Consider the following 21,700-nt stretch of genomic DNA (forward strand, 5'->3'; position numbering starts at 1 on the left):
TCTAAGAGCTTTAATGCCCTTAGCATAGCATATAACTCACACGCTTGTGCGGACCAGGCTTTACTTAATGGTCCTGATTCTTTTATCTTAAAAGTATACCCATCCACAATAGCATAACCTGATTTCCGTTGTCCTTCAACCACTCGTGAGGAGCCGTCCACAAATAATTTTTCTCCTTCGTCTAATTCATCATCTTCTAAGTCCTCCCTTATTTTAGTCTGCAAATTTATTAGTTGGAGGCAGTCATGTGTCAAATCTTCTTTAGGTTCTCCGTATAAAAATTGGGCAGGATTCTGAATAGAAGTGGTTTCCATTTCTAGTCGAGGGGAGTTAATTAAAATTCCCTCATATTTTAGCAGTCGACTATCTGTAAGCCACTTATCAGCCCGTTGTTGCAATACTCCTCGAATGTTATGGGGGGTGTATACTTTTAGTTCACCTCCCAAGGTGACTTTTCCAACTTCTTCCACTACTAATGCAGTGGCCACTATTGCTTGCAAGCAGGTGGGCCACCCGCGGCTTACAGGATCCAGTATTTTAGAATAATATCCTACAGGCTTTCTCTGCCCTGCCCATCCTTGGGTCAGAACCCCATAAGCTGTCCCGTTATCTACGTTGATAAAGAGTTGAAAGGGTTTACGGATATCGGGTAAACTGAGGACAGGTGCTTCTACCAGATCTCTTTTTATATTTTCCCAACAATTGTCATCTTCAGGGGACCATTTTACCAACCCGTTTTTAGTTAATTTTTCGTACAAGAATTTTACTTTACTGCTGTAATTTTCTATCCACTGTCGACAATACCCTAATAATCCCAATAACTGTCTTATCTGTCTTTTATTAGTGGGCGCTGTTAGAGACAAAATTCCTTTTACTCTTTCGGGATCTAATTTCTTGTGTCCCTTTATGAGCCAATGCCCCAAATATTTTACCTCTTCTTCAGTAAACTGTAATTTGGATTTAGAAACCTTTAATCCCTTGAGGCCTAAAAAGTTCAATAATTTGATGCTCTCATTTCTGACTTCTTCTTGAGTTCTTCCAGCGATCAATAAATCCTCCACGTATTGTATTAGAATTAGTCCCTGACTTAATTCATAAGATTCCAGTAACTGTTCCAGAGCTTGTCCAAACAAGTTCGGAGACTCTGTAAATCCCTGGGGCAAAACGGTCCACCGTAATTGTTGTTTTCTATGGGTCTTGGGGTTCTCCCACTCGAAAGCAAAATAGTCCCTACATTTTCCTTCTAAGGGACAAGCCCAAAAAGCATCTTTTAAATCTATAACACTATACCATTTATAATCTGGACTTAACTGATTAAGTATAGTGTGCGGGTTAGCCACCACAGGGAACCGGGTAATGGTTCGTTCATTTACGGCTCTCAGATCTTGTACTAAACGATAGGACCCATCCGGCTTCTTTACGGGCAATATGGGAGTATTGTGGGGAGACATACAGGGTTCCAAAAGCCCTTGGGCCAAAAGTCTCTCAATTACTGGCTGCAACCCTTCTCTCCCCTCCCTAGAGATGGGATACTATTTTATCCTAATTGGCTGGTCTGGGTCTTTTATGGAGACCGTGATCGGTTTGATATTTAATTTTCCCACCGACCCTGGGCTATACCAAGTTTCTGGATTAATCTTGGCTTCATCTTCCGCAGTTAATAAGCATAATCTTACTCTTAATTTCTCTTGCTCTACTTCCAAATTGATTCCTAATTCCACCATCAGGTCTCGTCCCAAGAGGTTATACTCAGCTTCTGGGACCAATAAAAATGTTCCCACTCCATATTTATTTGGGGCTTCTATTGTTACATTCCTTATCAGGGGCACCTTAAAAGGTTCCCCCTTTGCACCAATTACTTGGAGTTTATCCTTTGATTCAACACATCCAGATGGTAACTTTTGGACTGTTGATCTTTTGGCACCCGAGTCCACAAGGAACTCGAACACTTCGTGCTGAGGACCTAATTTCAATTTTATCACGGGCTTGGTAACCTTAGGGGTCCCCAGCAAATAGAGCCCCTGACCCCCCTAATCTTCCTTAAAAATCTCATCCTGCCTTCTTTTCCGACAATTTCTCTGTAGATGTCCCTTCTTGCGACAATAAAAACATTCTATGTCCTGCGAACTAAATCTTCTTCTTCTCGGTTCTACTGGGCCCTTCCAGGGACTTTCTCCTCTCCTGCCCTGATTTTGTCCTTCCCTTACAGCTGCCATCAGGATTCTGGCTTGTTTCTTCTGATTTTCTTCTTCCCTTCTCACATTCACCTTCTGAGCTTCTCGTAATAATTCATCTAACCCCCTTCCCTGCCAGTCTTCTACTTTCTCTAACTTTTTCCTTACATCTGTCCAAGATTTTAGCTACAAATTGAGTTTTCAGCAGGGCTTGACCCACTTGGCTATCGGGGTCTAACCCGGAATATAGCTGTAAACTTTTTCTCAATCTTTCCAGCCATTCGGTGGGGGTTTCATCTTTCTTTTGTTGTTCATTAAAGGCCTTATTAATATTTTGCCCTCTGGGTACAGAATCTCTAATCCCCTGAATTATTATATCCCGGAGATCAATCATGTTATTTCTATGTGCGGGGTCTTGATTGTCCCAATTGGGCCACTGTAAGGGCCATTTTACATCTCCGGCGGGACCATGCTGATGCCTCTGATCCCAATGCCTCATGCCTGCCATTCTGATCATTCCTCGCTCTTCGTTTGTGAACAAGATCTTTAAAATAGACTCCATCTCGTCCCAAGTATAAATGTTAGGCCCGAGGAATTGATCAAAACGTTCTGCTACCCCTGATGGGTCCTCTAACAAGTGTCCCATTTCTTTCTTAAATTCCCTCACATCCCCGGAGCTGAGGGGTACAGATACAAATCCAACTCCGGGTTGTGGTCCCCCCATAGCAGTCTCCCTTAAGGGATACAACAAGTTTTCCTCCCTCCTTTCTCTAGTTTGACTTCTAGTTATTCTTCGATTAGAAGGAGGAGCCTCTTCCCCAGCTTCTGTGGGGGCTGTTGGAGGGAGATCTTGCTCAGGACCTTGCGGAGGGGGGACATAGGGTGGGGGAGACGCTGGAGGTTCGTCTACATCCCACCTTTTCTTTCTATCATTTTTCTTTTCTTTTAATGGAAACAAATTAGCGGCCTGAGCCATGCCCAGGATCCATAAAAAGGCGTATTCACTCTCCTCCTTATTAAATGGTCGTTTGTTGTTAACATATATGTTTAATTGTTGGCATATCCAATCCTCTAAGGATCCATGAATTGGCCAATATAAATCTTTTCTTATCTGTTTTCTTCCCCATACCTCCATACAATAATAGACCAATTTCTCCTTGGACTTCCCTTTTCGAGAAGGGGAACTATCCCAATATCTAATCATTAGGCCTAACGGGCTATCTTGGGGTATATCGGGGAGCCCACCCCCACCCCGTATCTCCTGCATGGAACCAGAAGTCCTACTTTTCTTCTGTCCCATCTTCCGAAAGTGCCTTCTTTCACTCAAAATTCACTCACTTCCCTCCGTTCGTGGCCCACGCCCTCGCGGACAATGGGAACCGCACTATTAGGAGGTCCACACTCACTTCGTCTGGTGGGCTACTAAGCCCAGTGGACGTCTCAGTCACTCGCACCCGGGTACCCAATCCCCGACCGAACGGAACCGCAATATACTTACTCACTCCCGAGTCTTCGTCCGGATCTTCGTGCACAAAAATTACGGGGAACTGCAGTATCTCCTTTCTCTTTTCTTTTTGCTTTCCTATCTCAGTTCGGAAAATCCAGGTGAGCTAAGTCGGAATCTCCTCCGGGACCATCCGAAGATGGGGCGCCCTCCCAGAGTTGAATTCCGAGTCGGCTGTCTGGATCCAAGTCACGGCACCAAATTTGTTATAGTTGAATTTAAAATAAATCGAGTCCAAATTAGATTCAATAAATATTTATTGAGGTAGGAAGGCAAAAGCAGCGCTGGGCGGCCGGGGAGTCGCAGCTCCACCAAAGGCTCGCAAATTCAAGCAAGCTGAGCAGCTCTTTTTATCTTCACGGAGGTTGGTTTCGACATCTTCTGTACGCCCCTCCGTAGCTTCTTGCTTGAGGTAGTTTAGATAAAATGTTGGTCACAGAATCAGCTCAAAACAATACATTCTGATAACATTGTGGTTAAGCTTTTTGTCAAACAGGAGTTCCCATGTTGATGTAGCAAGATAACATTGTGGACATGTCTCTTCTGGTTAAACAGGGAGTTCTCAAGACTGCCACAATGGGTTCGTTCCTCTTGCTTAACTTGTTCGATCAGCAAATCACCTTTAGTTACTTATTACACTTGTTGTACTATACAATGTTTATCCCTGTGTAGAATAGGAAAATGTAGATAGTGAGACTCTTGATGATAAATTATCATGAGTCTCAAAGGGGGGAATTGATATCAGACTAAAGCCAATGCATAAATGTAACCTGGTAGTTCAGAAAAGTTCTTATAAGTTATAAATCAGTAGTGCCATTAGTATAAGACAGCATGAATAATAGGAGAAGTTATGAGTTTCACAGATGGTTTGTTAAGAATAAGGCAGGTACCTAGGAACGGGAACAGAATGACCTACCGTCTAAAACTCAAAACAAGTCTTAGAGGGTTTCCCTTTAACCGGATTTTATGGTAACAGTGTCAGGTCCTAAATTTAAGAAAACTCATGGACCCCAATAGCCGCTGGCTTCATCCTCATTTAACATTATTCGGTCGCCACCACTTAAGCATACTTGCCACAAGTACTTAGTTTCGCCTTGGTTTCTGCTATCTCTCTCTTGCAAATTTGTCAATTGTAATGAATCCCAGGGGGTGGTTCTCGTAGTATGTCATGGATTACCACCCCGAGGTCCCGCAGTTATTTCTGTTTTAACAATGGGTCTGTCTTCATATTCAGGGGGATTTGTGGGGAACAAAGGATTGTCATCTTCTGACTCACTGTCATCAGGATCACCCCAAATGTCTCCATCCCAATCTTCAGGGGATACTACCAGTTTCCTGATCTGTACAATGTCAGGGGGGCAGGGAGCCTGTATAAGTATCATTTTGACCTTTTCTCCCAATTTTTGCCTTTTTCCCTTTTCTTCCTGCAATCGTTTTTGCATCTGTTCAATTTTTAAAGACAGCAGTAACTCAGTTGCCTTCCTGCTCTCTATTCCCTTCTCTAGGTCCTGCTCTTTCCTATTTCTATTCTCCCTTTCTTGGTATGCGGCTTCTAAACAGGTACCTAACATCTTGCAGATGACTCCTTTCTCTTTTCCATCCTTTGTGTGGCCCCTAATTGCTTTCAAGTACTCTTCAACGACTTCCCAATTGTGCCAATTGTTACGAGCCCATTCCTCTGAGAATTTGGGACTCATCCACTCCAGGCCTCCATAAATAATCAGTGATACTGCTTGCCATCCTGCCGACTATGCCAATTTGTCATGGATGGAGTGATTCACTTCACTTGTAGAGAGAAGCAGTGAAATATTGATATAAAACAGGGATTTAACAAAGTTTGATGGTAAATGTGAAAGTGTTTTAACAGGATTCGAGATTGCAAGGCACACTTGGTTATTTACTGCACAGAGGCCAGGGTCAGACAGAACTGTCAGGGAGACCCTCCCGTTGAGTCATGAGGTTCAGAAAGGACCCCCTGGCTTTCTAAATTCCTTCTCAGAGAGGAATCTAGGTGCGTCTGGATGCAATCCTAGTCCCAGACTTGGTCAACGGTTTATGCCTAAAGGATTATATATGCGCAATCAGTCCTTTATATCACTTAGCTAAGATTTCAAAGTTTAGCATGCTCTTAGTCGCTTACCGAGGATCTGTTGCGGCAAGGAATCTCTTAACCTTGAGGAGTAACCTTGAGAGGTGTCCCTACTCAAGGGGAGATCCTGGTATGCAGCCCACTGTCATTCAGGAGAGATAAAAAGGGCTCTTGGGCTGTTCACTATTTATGGGGAGAAGATGATGGATTTATAGTCATATTTGCATATCGACCACAGTAACAGTATCGTGGTTAGATGGGCGCATTGCTCAAGTTAGCCCTTGGCTATTCTGTTGTTATCTGTCTCCCTGAAACCACTTTGAGCCAGATGCACCATCAAGACCAGATGCACCCATTATGACCACCATGGGTGGTTATCACTTGGGCAGGGTTATGGGAGATAAAGATCAGATGAGGGGTGAGGGGAGGCGAGCACAGTGTCACAAAAACATAGACCCACACCAGCTGCTAGCAAGAAAGTTAACTCCATCCCAGCCGAAACTATAACATTCTCCACCCCTTATTCCATACCATTTACATCATGCTCAGGTCCCACACTATCCAACACGTCCTTATTAACCACCACTCCCCTTCACGTCCTTTGATATAATACACAGACATTATTCCCTTAGTCTATGGACCACCCCTGTAAAATGTCCATAAATGTCCACAAAATGTCCACAAAATGTCCACTGAGTTCATTTAGACCATGACTTTGGGCTCCATCTGTTATGGTGGTCACTCAGGACAGGAGAGGTGGTGTGTTGCGTGGAGTTATTGGGCACCAAAGCCAGCTCAGGTCGGGTCACTGCTGCACTCGCACTGCTTCTTGTAAGGCTTGTCCTCCATTGGTTCAGGTGGTTCCTGCTATAGCAATTACTATAACATGCAACTCAAATAATGGGTTACAACAATTTAAAGGAATATCCATTGCAGTCTCCACCCCTGGTCCCTTTGGGCCAGGTTATAGGGTTTAACATTGCAATGAACTCCTCCCCTTGCTCCTAGCCTGGCTAGCAACAAGGGGTTCCTGCTATAGTAATTCCCATAACATGCAACTCAATTATCGGGTTTAACTTTACTCCCAATTTCTCTACCTCCTCCCCCACAAGTGGCATAGGGGGATGGGGAATGGGGGGTTGTGGTCAGTTCATCACACATTGTTTCTGCTGCTCCTTCCTCCTCAGGGGGAGGACTCCTCACACTCTTCCCCTGCTCCAGCATGGGGTCCCTCCCATGGGAGACAGTCCTCCACAAACGTCTCCAATGTGAGTCCTTCCCACTGGCTGCAGTTCTTCATGAACTGCTCCAGTGTGAGTCCCTTCCACAGGGTACAGTCAGTCCTGCAGGCATCCACTGTTAACCTCCATGGGCTGCAGGGGGACAGCCTGCTTCACCACAGGCTGCAGGGGAATCTCTACTCCGGCACCTAAAGCACCTCCTCCCCCTCCTTCTTCACTGACCTTGGTGTCTGCAGAGTTGTTTTGACTCAAGTTCACACTGGAGTTCCAGCCTGTCAGCAGCACAGAAAACAGCAGCCCTGGCTATCTGCCAACCCAGGCGCGACACCATTGCTGTTATCAAAATGTTCCCAGGCACAGCAGAGTAAGACGATAAGTGGTACAGTAGTACAGCAAGCAGGGTAAGCAAAAAGGAGGCACTAATGAGCATGAGATTCTAATTTACAGTAAGGCAAGTAAGCCCCATGGCAAGCACAGGAGTCTGTCAATTAATAGCTAAACAGCAATAACAGCTATAAATTCAATCTAATCTAGCACATTCCAATCAAATCTGTCATTATCTCAAACCCTTCGAGCCCCACGTTGGGCGCCAGAAAGGACTGTCATGGTTTAATCCCAGCTGGCAACTAGGACCACACAGCCACTTGCTCACTCCCTCCACAGCAGGATGGGGAAGAGTAAAAGTGAGAAAACTCATGAGTTGAGATAAAGAGAATTTAACGGATAAAGCAAAAGCCACATATGCAAGCAAAGCAAAACAAGGCATTCATTCACCACTTCCCATTGGCAGGCAGGTGTTCAGCCATCTCCAGGAAAGCAGGGCTCCGTCGTGCATAATGCTTACTTGAGAAGACAAATACCATAACTCCAAACATCATCCCCCCCCCCCCCCCCCCCCCCCCCCTTCTTCTTCTTCCCACAGCTTTTTATTGCTGAGCATGATGTCACATGGTATGGAATATCCCTTTGGTCAGTTGGGATCAGCTGTCCCGGCTGTGTCTCCTCCCAACTTTTTATGCACTCCCAGCCTACTCACTGGCAGTGTGGTATGAGAAGCAGAAAAGGCCTTGAGCGCTTAGCAACAATGAAAAGCATCAGTGCGCTATCAACACTGCTCTCATCCTGAATCTAAAACCTAGCCCCACACCAGCTGCTAGCAAGAAAGTTAACTCCATCCCAGCTGAAACCATGACACATATGAATTAATTACTTGAGAATTGAATGAGCCTGGACAGAAATCATAGAATATTTACTTATTTTTGCATGGGATTATAATTTCACAAGTGAAACCTATTCATTCTGTTAAAACAGAAAAAAAAATCTTTCTACTTCCTCACTGAATAACGTTGTTACCAAAGCATATCCTTGAAATGGTTATCAGTGGCTAGTGTTGAAAGGCCATATGTGTATACTCATGGATAATGAGTATTCTATCCTTGAATTTATCAAGGATGAGTTAATGAAAGAAGTCCTAATCAAAGAAAGCAAGTATTGTTATCATTCTTGAGAAGGCACGTCCTGGAACATAGGAGCATATGGACCTTGAAGATGGTACTAATCTACGTGTTTTGAGAAGTTCAGCCAACTTGGCAGGAAAGTGAAAATTCTTAGTGTCCTAAGATGAACTACCTTAATTATAATACTAAAAATCACACCCATAGGTCAAGAAGACCCTCACCCAGGTGAAGACCCTTCCCCTGAGCATGCATGGTAGCTATAACTTGATTGTGTAACCGTATGTAAATTACTAACCAATCAAATATAGGTAGGAGGTACTAATATGATAATGATATCATAAACTGTGTATAAAAATTGCACGGAAAGTCCTGATAGGTGTGCTTGATTTGTGGGAAACCACCAAGTACCTAGCCTTGTGCAACTCTGAAATAAATAATCAATGTTGTTGATGCATTACTGCAGTAACAACCAAGGTCAGCTAACTTTGTTATTTACCCCGTTGGAGGGTCAGAAACGGAAAAGCGTAGAGGGGTCGCATCTGCAGGGAGGAGCGGACAGGACAGGTGACCCAGAACTGACCAACAGGGCATTCCATCCCATCTACATCATGCTCAGTATAAAAGCTGAGGGATCAAAGGGTCAGCCCTCTTTTTTCAATGGCTCACATCCAAGGAGGAGCCTGCCTGTTCATCTGCTTTTCATCCCAATCCGTGCATTCCCGAATCCAGATCTGGAATCCAGTTCCTGTCCATCACTGAGTCCAGTCTGGGACTTCCCCAGTGCCTGTCGGTGACATCATCCTGGGAGCTTGATACAGTTTTGTATATACTGTATCTATTTCATGATTTCCTTTTTATTTCATTATTAATATTTCATTATTAATATTTCATTAGTTTAGTTCCTTCTAAACTCATAAGTCTCTCTCTCTCTCTCTCTCCTCTCCTCGGAGCCAGAGGTAGAGGAGAACATCTGTCGTCTCGTCATCGGCCAATCCAGTCCAAACCAGGACACACACTGGGTAACATATCTGAGTTTTCGGACAACAACATGAAGCCAACCATTTCACAGAAATAGGGTATGGACAAATCCACTTGACCAATATAGCATAAATGAAAGAACATACAAAAATCCTTACCAGTCTGTAAAACCTGTTTTTAATAAATTTTGTTTACAAGGAATAATTCATCTCCTTCTAATAACACACATCAATTCACTGTTTAGAAGCATGAATATGGTCCTAGCACAATCAAAGCTTGTATGCATGTGCCAGGACTTCTGCTTTGAAAAGAAGCTATGTAAATAAATGTGTGCTAAGAAGCATATCTTAAATGTTAATGAAAGTCAGATAAGTCTCCGGGATGTACAAAAATGCAAATATATGTAAGCAGATGCTGAACAATAGAAGAAACAAATCAACATGGCACCCTAACAGTTTTTGTGAGGCTTTCCAAGGTTCTGTATAATTGCTCCAGCTTTCTTCCCAAAGCATGCAACTTTTTGTAGGATAATTAACTCCATAAATCCCACAATTTGCAGCTCACTTGATGCCTATACCCAAACGGACTTCCTCAGATTTCAATTTTAAGCTCATTTTAACATCATGACAATACTTTCCAATGCTTAAGTAGTTTTGGTTTTATTTGTTTTAATGAAATTAGAGGGAAAACAAAACATTTTCAACTGGTAGCTGTTGGGGAAATTTTATTGTACCCCTTGAGGTGAATTAAACACATGTTTATGCTTAAATATAGAGATTTAATGAGAAATGCATTGGACATAAGCGGTTCTGCAAGGAGTGTACAAAGTTGTATCATGAGCTGATTCCCTATAGACACTTACACCTGCACCAATCATGTGAGTATTAGCATCAGGTGCCTTAACATGGTGTTTGGTTCATCCCCCAGCACCAGTTCTGTTTACCAAAAGTGTCCCCCTGAGTGCTCAAATTCCGCAATTGTTACAAATCAATGCTGCGGCATTTCTTATCTCATCACCAAACTTCAGTCCCTTACAGGGAGTTCTTCTGTCTCTGGCATTCCTGCTTCCAGCCACTTTAACTAGTTCTGCAGTCAGGCCTTCTTGCCCTCCCTGCCAGATCATTCCTTGGTTACAAATTACCATTGCTGAGCAGTTACAATTTAAATTTCCTCTTCATAGCACAGCCTGGAATTTCCACATTTAAGACAAACTGCCAATGATGCACTCAAGTTAACTTCCTCTTGCCTTTGATGTAACAAGCCTCTTAGTTATAAGAAAGCTCATTAGAAAAGATTCTAGATTCTTTTTCATCATAGACCAGAAAATAAAAAAGTTAAAAGCAGAGCACTAAATTTTCTAAACCATCTGCAAACTCATCAAAAACCTCAGACTTAAAAACAAACAAACAACCCCCCCCAAAACACAAACAAACAAAAAAACCCCAAACCTTAGAGATACATGACCAAAACAGTCTGAGTATCTATTGAAAAGCCACAAGAAAGAAGTCCCCCTCTAATGTGGGAAGATTATTCAGAAAAGCTAAATATTAGTGTTTTGTGGGCTTTATTACAAACATCAGAGGAGCTTGCTACATTTAAAAAAATAAATGACTCAACAGAGAAGCAAAAGTTTGAAGGATGTTATTAATTTTTTAATCTTGATCGTGTTTTGATATTTGAACTAATATTTTATTTGCATACAAACATTTCAAAAGAAAAAAAACAATAGATTAATATCAAAAGTCTTTGACATTAGGTTCTTTCAAGCATGTATTAATTTGCCCCCCCTAAAATACACCCCTACTTTCATCAAAACGAGAAATTACAGAGAATCAATTCTAACTACAGGTATTTCTGAAAGAGATTTGTCCTATCAAAAAATGATTTTGCTTGACCCATCCAGAAAGGCTCATTTTAAAACAGAACCAGTACTCCCAGAAATATGCAATAGATCATTGTAGTCAAGAATATTGCATGTTTTCTGGGATCCTGGATAAGACGACATAACAAATTGCAAAGCACAGCCACTCTAATTGATACTCAGTTTGCTAAGCCCTGTTTTACCTTGTTGAGCACGTAACAGAATCAATAGGCAAAAAGTGGAGACGAATGGGTTTTGGGTTTGTAGCATCCCGCAATATTATTTAATAAACACACATATGAGATGAAGGCTACCCTGTAAAGAGGGCCTGACAATGATTTATTCATAGAATCATAGAATCATTTAGGTTGGAAAAGACCCTTAAGATCATCGAGTCCAACTGCAAACCTAACACTGTGAAGTCCACCACTAAACCATGTCCCTAAGCACCACAGCTACCCATCTTTTAAATACCTCCAGAGATGGTGCCCCAACCACTTTCCTGGGCAGCCTGTTCCAATGCTTGACAATCCTTTTGGTGAAGAAAGTTTTCCTAATACTAATCTAAACGTCCCCTGGCGCAACTTGAGGCCGTTTCCTCTCGTCCTATCACTTGTTACCTGAGAAAAGAGACTGACACCCACCTCCCTACGACCTCCTTTCAGGTAGTTGCAGAGAGCGATAAGGTCTCTCCTCAGCCTCCTTTTCCCAAGACTAAACAGCCCCAGTTCCCTCATAAGACTTGCTCTCTAGACCCTACACCAGCTTCGTTGTTCTTTGGACACACACTTCAGCACCTCAATATCTTTCTTGTAGTGCGGGGCCCAAAACTGAACACAGTATTCAAGGTGCAGCCTCCCCAGTGCTGAGTACAAGGGGACAAACAGTTCAGCAGTCCTGCTCGCCACACTATTTCTGATACAAGCCAGGATGCTGTTGGCCGCCTTGACACTTGGGCACACTGCTGGCTCATATTCACCTGACTGTTGACCAACACCACAGGCCCTTTTCTGCTGGGCAGCTTTCCAGACACTGTTCCCCAAGCCTGTAGCACTGCATGGGGTTGTTGTGACCCAAGTGCAGGATCTGTCACTTGGCCGTGTTGAATCTCATACCATTGGCCTTGGCCCATCAATCCAGACTGTCCAGATCCCTCTGTAGAGCCTTCCTACTCTCAAGCAGATTGACACTCCCACCCAACTCTGTGTCATCTGCAAACTTACTGAGGGTGCACTCAAACTCCTCATCCAGATCACTGATAAAGATATTAAAGAGAACCGGCCTCAGTACTGAGCCCTGGGGAACACCACTGGTGACCGGCTGCCAACTGTATTTAACTCCATTCACCACAACTCCTTGGGCCCAGCCATCCAGCCAGTTTTTCACCCAGCGAAGAGTATTCCCATCCAAGCCATGGGCAGCCAGTTTCTCCAGGAGAATGCTGTGGGAAACTGTATCAAAGGCCTTATTAAAGTCCAGGTAAACAACATCCACAGCCTTTCCCTCATCCACCAAGTGGGTCACTTTGTCATAGGAAAAGATCAGGTTAGTCTAGCAGGACCTGCCTTTCGTAAACCCATGCTGACTGGGCCTGATCACCTGGTTGCCCTGTATGTGCCATGTGATGGTGCTCAAGATGATCTGCTCCATAACCTTCCCAGGCACCGAGGTCAGACTGACAGGCCTGTAGTTCCCCAGGTCCTCCTTCCGGCCCTTCTTGTATATGGGCATCACATTAGGAAAACTTCCAGTCAACTGGGACCTCCCTGGTTAGCCAGGACTGCTGATAAATGGTTGAAAGTGTCTTGGTGAGCACTTCTGCTAGCTCCCTCAGTACCCTTGGGTGGATCCCATCCAGCTCCATAGTCTCATGTGTGTCTAAGTGGTGTAGCAGGTCACTAACCATTTCCCCTTGGATTATGGGGGCTTTATTCTGCTCCCTGTCTATGTCTTCCAGCTCAGGGGGCTGGATGCCCTGAGAAAAATTGGTGTTACTATTAAAGACTGAGGCAAGGAATGCAGTAAGTACCTCAGCCTTTTCCTCATCCTTTGTCACCATGTTTCCCTCCTGTGCTGGTTTTGACTGGGATAAAGTTAATTTTCTTCATGGTAGATAGTATGGGGCTATGTTTTGGATTTGTGCTGAAAACACTGTTGATAATACAGGGATGTTTTCATTATTGAGCGGTCCTTACAAAGAGTCAAGGCCTTTTCTGCACCTCACACCACCCCACCAGCGAGTAGGCTAGGGGTGCATAAAAAGTTGGGAGTGAACACATCTGGGACAGCTGGCCCCCACTGATCAAAGGGATATTCCATACCATGTGATGTCATGCTCAGCATATAAAGCTGGGGGAAGAAGAAGGAAGGGGGGATGTTTGGAGTTATGGCGTTTGTCTTCCCAAGTAACCGTTACGCGTGATGGAGCCCTGCTTTCCTGGAGATGGCTGAATACCTGCCTGCCAATGGGAAGTGGTGAATGAATGCCTTGTTTTGCTTTGCTTTGTGTGGCTTTTGCTTTACCTATTAAACTGTCTTTACATCAACCCATGAGTTTTCTCACTGTCCTGGTTTGAGGTAAAACAGAACCAACTTTCTGTTCAGTAATTTTACTTCTTAGCTAGGCCTCTTCTAACTCTCTGAAATTAACAGCATGTTGTGCAGAAAACTGTTCATTCTCAGAGTGATAAGACCAATGTTTACAGTTAGTGCCAAGGAATGGTACACAGAGAGGCTCTTGCTTATACTTATTGCTATAACAACCAAGGTCAGCTAATTTCATTAGTTGCCCCGTTGGAAGGTCGGAAGCAGAAAAGTGTAGAGGGGTCCCACCTGCAGGGAGGAGTGGACAGGACAGGTGACCCAAAATTGAGCAACAGGGGTATTCCAACCCACCTGCATCATGCTCAGTATAAAAGCTGAGGGATCAAAGGGTTAACTCTCTTTTCTTCAATGGCCGACATCCAAGGAGGACCCTGTCTGTTCATCTGCCTTTGATCCCGATCCATGTGTTCCTGACTCCATCTGTGGAATCCAGTTCCTACCCATTGCTGAGTCCAGTCTGGGACTTCTCCAGTGCCTGCCGGTGAGGTCATCCTGGGAGCTTAATACGGTTTTGTATATATTGTCTCTATTTCATTATTTCCTTTTTATTTTATTATTAATATTTCATTAAAGTAATTTATTTTCTTCTAAACTCGTAAATCTCTTTATCTCTCCTCCTCCTCTCCTTGTGTGAGAGGTGGAGGGATAGCATCTGTTGCCAGCCATTTGCCAATTTGGCCAAAACTGTGACACTCACTTTAGTTTTATGCTGTGGAGAGAGTGAGGCTCAAAGGGTTTGAGATAACAACAGATTTGATTGGAATGTGCTAGATTAGATTGAATTTATAGCTGTTATTGCTGTTTAGCTATTAATTGACAGACTCTTGTGCTTGCCATGGGACTTCCTTGCCTTACTGTGTATTAGTCTAGTGCACAAGTCCTTCTCTGTTCACAAACAACAGGTCCAGCAGAGTGCCTTCCCTAGTTGGTTCACTCACCAGCTGTGTCAGGACGTTATCCTCCACACACTGCAGGAACCTCCTAGACTGCTTCCTCTCTGCTGTATTGTATCTCCAGCAGACATCTGGTAAGTTGAAGCCCCCCATGAGGACAAGGGCTAGCGATCATGAGACTTCTCCCAACTGCTTATAGAATATTTCATCTGTCTCTTCATCCTGGTTGGATTGTCTATAACAGACTCCCATCATGATGTCTGCCTTGTTGGCCTTTCCCCGATTCTTACCCATAAACGCTCGACCCTTTCATCACCATTGTCAAGCTCTTGACATTCATAACACTCCCTAATATATAGGGCTACCCCACCGCCTTCCTTCCTTGCCTGTCCCTTCTGAAGAGCTTATAGCCATCCATTGCAGCACTCCAGTTGTGAGAGTCATCCCACCATGTTTCTGTGATGGCAATTACATCATAGTTTTCCAACTGCACAATGGCTTCGAGCTCCTCCTGTTTGTTGTCCATGCTGCATGCATTGGTGTAGATGCACTTCAGTTGGGCCGTTGATCCTGCTACCTTTTTTTTGGGGAGAAGCCCTAATTCCTGTGTTCTCAGGTGCTTCTGTGGTTTCTAACACATCAACAACCCTTTTGTCTTTGCTGCTGCATGGATCTCCATCCCATACCTCCACTGTGATGGCTGAAGTGCTACACACACTAGTACAGGTACATTTCAAATGTGCTCCAGTGTACTAGCACATCATGGAGCAGACTGAAGGCCCTCGCTAACACACTGTCCTTCATACATCGGTGTGCCGCCCCCAGACTTATCTCTAGCAAGCCTGGTTTTATCCCTTTCCCCCTTCAAATCTAGTTTAAAGCTCTTTTAATGAGCCCTGCTAACTCTTGCACAAAGATCCTTTTCCCCCTTTGAGAAAGGTGTACCCCATCTGTCGCCAGCAGGCCTAGTATCGTGTAGACTGACCCACGATCAAAAAACCCCAAAACCCGGTGACACCAGTCACAGAGCCAAGTACTGATTAGCTGAATCTACCTGTTTCTTCCCTCATCATTCCCTGCAACTGGAAAGATAGAGGAAAACACTGCTTTTGCTCCTGATCCCTTAACCAGTTGTCCCAAAGCCCTGAAGTCTCTTTTGATCACCCTTGGACTTCTCATTGCAACTTCATTGCCGCCTACATGAAAAAGCAATAATGGATAATAATCCAAGGGCCATACCAGGGTAGGAATTTTTATTGTAACAACTTTAAGCCAGGCCCCAGGGAAGCAGCAGACTTCCCTAAGAAGTGAGTTCAGTCAGCATATTGGGCCTTCTGTTCTCCACAGAAGAGAGTTTCCAATGACAATAACCCACATTTTTTTCTTAATGGAAGTGGTTTTGACACAGGGTGTAAGCCAACTTAACCTTGGCGATACCTCCAACCTAGATGGACCATCATCCTCATCGTTGTTTGGTTCCACTTGCAGAGCCTCATACCTATTATGCAATGGCACCTGGGAAAGTGGGGTAGTCACAGAGGAAATGTGCCTGTTTTGCCAGGCGAGAATTTGTCACCCCCCCCGCCAATCCCTTAAGTCACTGCATTCTGCTGAGTAAAAAGAGGACAGAAAATCCTCCATAGCATGTGTCCTGTCTGCCTGACAGGTCTGTCCCTGGGATGATAGGGTGCGGTTCCAGTAGTCTGTCTATCTCTCTCTCTCAGACTCCCTGATACTCCTCAACCTGCTCACCTCCTCCTGGAGCTCTGCCATTAAACTGAGGAGTTCCTCTACCTCAGCACACCTCCCACGTGTGAAATCACTACTGCCATCCAGTGCTGGCGGTGCAGAGTTTTGAGAGGACATAACCTTCTGCTGCTGTGGAATAATTACTAAAATCACCAAAAACACAGCATTGTTCACACATTAAGGAAAGGTATAAAATCAAAAAGTTTCTAGGGTAGAATACAGCTGCAGCTGGTATGCGAAGAATCCACCACATCTGCAGTTCCCTGTACAATATTTTGTACTTTGAACTTTGCTCATTATAATGTCATTATAATACCAAAACACACCTCCATCCCGAAGGCTACCCACCTCCAAGGTGCGACCACTCCTCCTTGAGTCTGCGCCCTGAATTTTTCGTAAACTATACCTTTAAATGTGAAGCGAGAGAATTTTACACCAATCATGACAAAAGTATGTATGACTAAAGTCACTCAAACTCCACCTTGAAGGTAAAAAATACTATAAAAATAGCCCAAGAAAGAGGGGATATCAGGGAAGACACCATTGTGAACAAGTCAAGGAGGACTCCATCACAGGCTGCCTTTGACTTCCGGGACCAGTCGACGGGCTGAGCCTCTCTTCCCCCCCATAGGGACGCCTTTGGGTAAGACTTAGACTATACCGAGTGCTTCCTCGGGAAACTTAGAAATTTCTTTAGAGAATCTCTCTCCTACATTTATAGCCAGGCTGTATCGTTTATAACTTTGTCGTGCGTTTTGTATATGTAACAATACTTTCATTTGCACGTGCTTTGCAGACAGTGTATTTATCACCGGCAATCCTAAGAACCTATATACCTGTTGTTTAAATAAACTGCACTGTTTAAGTAGCTAGTCGTTTTGGTTTCTCGCTGAACGCGACCAAAGACTCGAGAGTGGCCGTGCTAGTTCAGGAGCACGACTAGACTGAAGGTGCAGTCCACTATTAGCGTATCCAAATCGTAACAGTTTAATACATATTAAACGCGATTGGACTGATAGTGCTGAATTGGGCATCACTCAGAATTTAAACCTAGCCGCACCTAGCCTCCCACCTCAGTGAGGAGTGTTAGAACACAAGGGGGTTTATTTTCTGCCAAAACTGTTTTGCCCCTTAACACAACAGCTGCATAGCTACCATTGCTCCCTGGTCAGGCCAGCAGAGTTACAGCACCCTTCCACATAAACTGCCATGCCATGTTTGCCTGCCCCATTTGCAGCACTCCCTAGGAGTTTCTTTTATAGGTGTGGGGGCTTGGCCACAGTTGCTCCTGGCCCTGGCCAGGTCTCATCAGCCACTCTTGTGCAAGCTGTGGCCTCCTGGCAGGTCTCTCCACTCCCCTGAGGTTTCCCCAGTTCAGGAAACCCCCCATCAGCAACACTTGGATAACCTGTGCTGACACTGTTAACCTTTCACTGTATTTGCTGTGCCTCAGTCCTCAAAAAATAATGACATTTTCTCTGGATTGAAAATCCAGCCTTATGCATCTTTTTACTCAGTCCTGCAACAAAAGTTAGCTACGTATTTCCCGCTGGTGCTAACACCAGCGCAGCTCTTCTGACATCAACCAAGATGCAAGCCATTGTTCAGGTGGTCACTCAGCTTTTTGCAATGCCACATCAATTAGGTATCTGCTGCTTGCAACCTCCAAACTCTAGCTTCCCAGCTGGGTCCCTTTTGTCCAATATAAGCAGCAAGCTCGCTCTTTGATGTTTGTGGTAACTCCCCCTTCTCATCTTTGTAAACTTGCCAGCTCTTCAAGTGATTTTCACAGATCAGAGAACAATAGATGTATTCTGGTGGTTTTCCACCACACACTGTCCAATAGATTTGCTCTGAGGAATGTCACTCCCCACGCATGTGCACCAAATGCTGACAATCTACACTACAGCCCCTGAAGTTACTAACACTTAGATGAAATGAATTGACAGCTAGAGGGGCAAACACGGGAAATATTTAGATGACAGTTCCTTAATAGCTTGATTCTGATCTTGTCTGATTTTTGACAGTTCAATAATAACTTTTACACATTTGTATAGGTTTTTTTAAAGTGTCATGTAAGAAGATAATCAGACCAAAGATGTTAATAAAGAATGGGAAGGCGGAAATAACAAGCAGGTAAAGAGAAAAACCATTAAGGAAGTAAAAAAAGTGAAAATTAAGCCCTCCTGCCCAAAGATACCTTAAAGTGTGAAGTCACCATACAGTGCGAACAAAAGTGTCATCTAGTTTTATCACCTTTGTCTCAGTTTGGCTCATTACATTACTACATGTTTGTGCAACACTAGTGAAAAGTTAGCTGCAGTAGGATGACTAATTCAGTTCTCAATAGAGCAAAGGACATGAGGAGTTTAAGCAATTCAGTTACAAGACTACGTCACCTACTTCAAGGTGGTAAAATTACACTGGCTGCTTCTATTGCCTGCCACCAATCTTGGTGCAAGCCAGCGGCTTGCCAAGAATGAAGTCTGCTGCTACCATAAGCGTGCTGGGGCTGGTTTCTCTTCTGAAGTATTTTGTGTGAGGTCTACAACTGCTGTCTCATATACCATCTTGACAGTCATGTAAATACAAATCCCAGCATTTGCATTACTGTGCAGGGCCACCAGCTCTCAGGAGAAGATGCTGTTGTATGATAGCAAGCAAAAGCTGCCTCCAATAGAACCCTGCCTTTTCAGGAGCAGACCCCTGTCTTCAAAGGATTTGCTATGAGCTGAGGCTCAGCTCAGCTCATCAGCATGTGATAGCTACCACCTGTGATTGGAGCCTGGCTGTGGTCCCAGCTCCTTTCCACTGCCCAATAGCTTCTTATAACAGAAACAGTGTTGTAGCATACTGCCTTTAAACAGTTTTGACAAGGTGTGGAATTTAGATAATGAGGTGAAGTCTCTGTGCTCAAAGAGCAATTAAGACTGGCTTTGCTATCTCTTGTGCAGCCCAGGGGAGTGAAGACTTGTCTGGCTATCACAGGATACATAAATAACGGGGTAGTCTTGGGGAGCCAGGACAGCCCTGCTTTTCATCAGTAGAGACAGTAAAATCAAGATAACAGAGACCTTGTGCAGCTCTTTGTTTCCTTGAGAGGCTCCCATGCCCGGTAATTGACCTTTGCCTCATTACCTGTGAAATGCATATTAAAGTTGACACCCCTGCATATGCTAAGGAAGATTTTAGAGATCATGCTAAACATATATGACTATAGCACTTGTCTCTCCACCCAAATCATACTACACGTCACCTAGGGGAGGGAAACCTCGTAATTTTGGAGATAAAAGGATGGAGAAAATGACTGTTAAATTGGGAGAGAAGAAACTTGATACGTGACAGACCAGTCCATGGGCTGCATTCTCTTCCTCCACCCCAGGCAGGGATGTCTTTCTGGGTAAGCGCTGCGCCTGTCACCCTCTGGGGAATGTTACCCCGGGTTGTTGTACTATCGTTATTTTTGCTAGCAATATTAACCTTAAGTAATTAGTGCTATTGTAGTCAGTGAATTTATCAACAGCAATCTCGAATCTGCGACTGTCGCTCTCAATAAAGTAACTAATTTCGTAACTAATTTCGATTATTTGTGAATCTGATTCAGTGAAAGTCCTTTGGTGGGACTCTGACAGTAAATCAGTGAAAGTCCTGTGACTCTGACAGACAAATATCAAAACTACAGTCCTTTTAACGCGACACAAGGAGGAAGTTTTTCATATGCCCTTCCTCTACCAGTCAAGGTTATTACATAACCCAACCTTAAGGGCTATTTTTCTTAAGCTCATCCCCCAAAATGAGTAATGGTGTATAGGGGGAGGGCAAAGCCTAGCGTATATCACTACAGGTTGAATTTAAGACATATCAGGGCTGGATGGTGACACATGGACCCCAACCTAGCATCTAAACAAACCTTACAGACATAAATTATGAAAACACAGAAAGAGAAAGGTCAGGAGGAAGTGCTTCTTCATCATTGCCATGTGACAGATTCTCATTCCAAATGTGAGCATTGCCCATGTGAACTGCACTGGTTGGGCAGCTAAAAAAAAAGCAGCTAGGGAAAGAGAGAGGATGTGGTTACTGCTTGGGGGATTTAGAATTATTTTTAAAAAAAAATATCCTTCAAAGCTTTTTCCACTCTATAAATTCTGTCCTGTAAGTGGGTTGTGTGTGCTGCCATCTCTTATGGCAGGAACCGTTACCTCTTAAACTTTTCTTTTTGTCTTCAGTTTTTCTTCCAGCTGATGGTTTTTCCCTTTTCTTATATTTGACATATATCCTGTTTGGCTTTTGATTATCACTGCACCTAGAGCAGAGGTATTCAGGAACTTCTCATTGTGTTCTCCCCCTTACCTTCTCTGGAGTGGTTACAAAGAGTTCAAAACCTGCAGACCGTAAGAAAACTGTCTTTCAACATCAAGGATACCTATTTCCTTGCTCAAGGGCAGCTGCACTAGTTGCTAGAGCACTATTCACTGTCCATGCATTTAGGAGGACACTAATAAGACACAAACTCAGCCTCGCAGTTCCTCTGCCCTCTGTGTTGAGCACCCTGGCATTAGGAGAGCATGTTACATGTACCAGTATGCCTGTCAGAACACTTAAAAATAAGGGAAAGGCACTGTACCTTTGGATGGACACCTCTATAAGTGCTTCTCCAGAGATGCCAAATTGCAGCATAGCTGAAAGGATGAGCATTGATTTCTGTTTGAAAAACAATTTCTTGATATTATTAAGGAGGCAGCACAAAGGGAATTTCCTTGAATAACTTGCTGCACTGGGGAGAGGAAAAAACTAAAAAAAACTAATTAAATGAGAGATGGGAAAATATAATGAAAAATGCCACCAGAGAATTCTGAAAAGTCATTTGTAGCTTATGGTTTCATTCAAAAAGCTTTTTGCCAGCTATGAACAATAGCCTCTGGAATATTAATCTAATACATATCATCATTTTCAAAAGCTTTCAAACAGTTTTACTTAGAACATAGCTACTGTTGTGGGTTGGTCCCAGCTAACAGCAAAACTCCCACACAGCCACTCACTCCTCTCCCATATTGTGCAGAAACTGTTCACTCTGAGTGATAAAACCAATGTTTATAGGTAATGCCAAGGGAACGGTATGCAGAGAGGCTCTTGCTTAGACTTATTGC

The sequence above is a fragment of the Larus michahellis genome, chromosome W (assembly GCF_964199755.1).
Source record: "Larus michahellis chromosome W, bLarMic1.1, whole genome shotgun sequence".
Classification (NCBI taxonomy): domain Eukaryota; kingdom Metazoa; phylum Chordata; class Aves; order Charadriiformes; family Laridae; genus Larus; species Larus michahellis.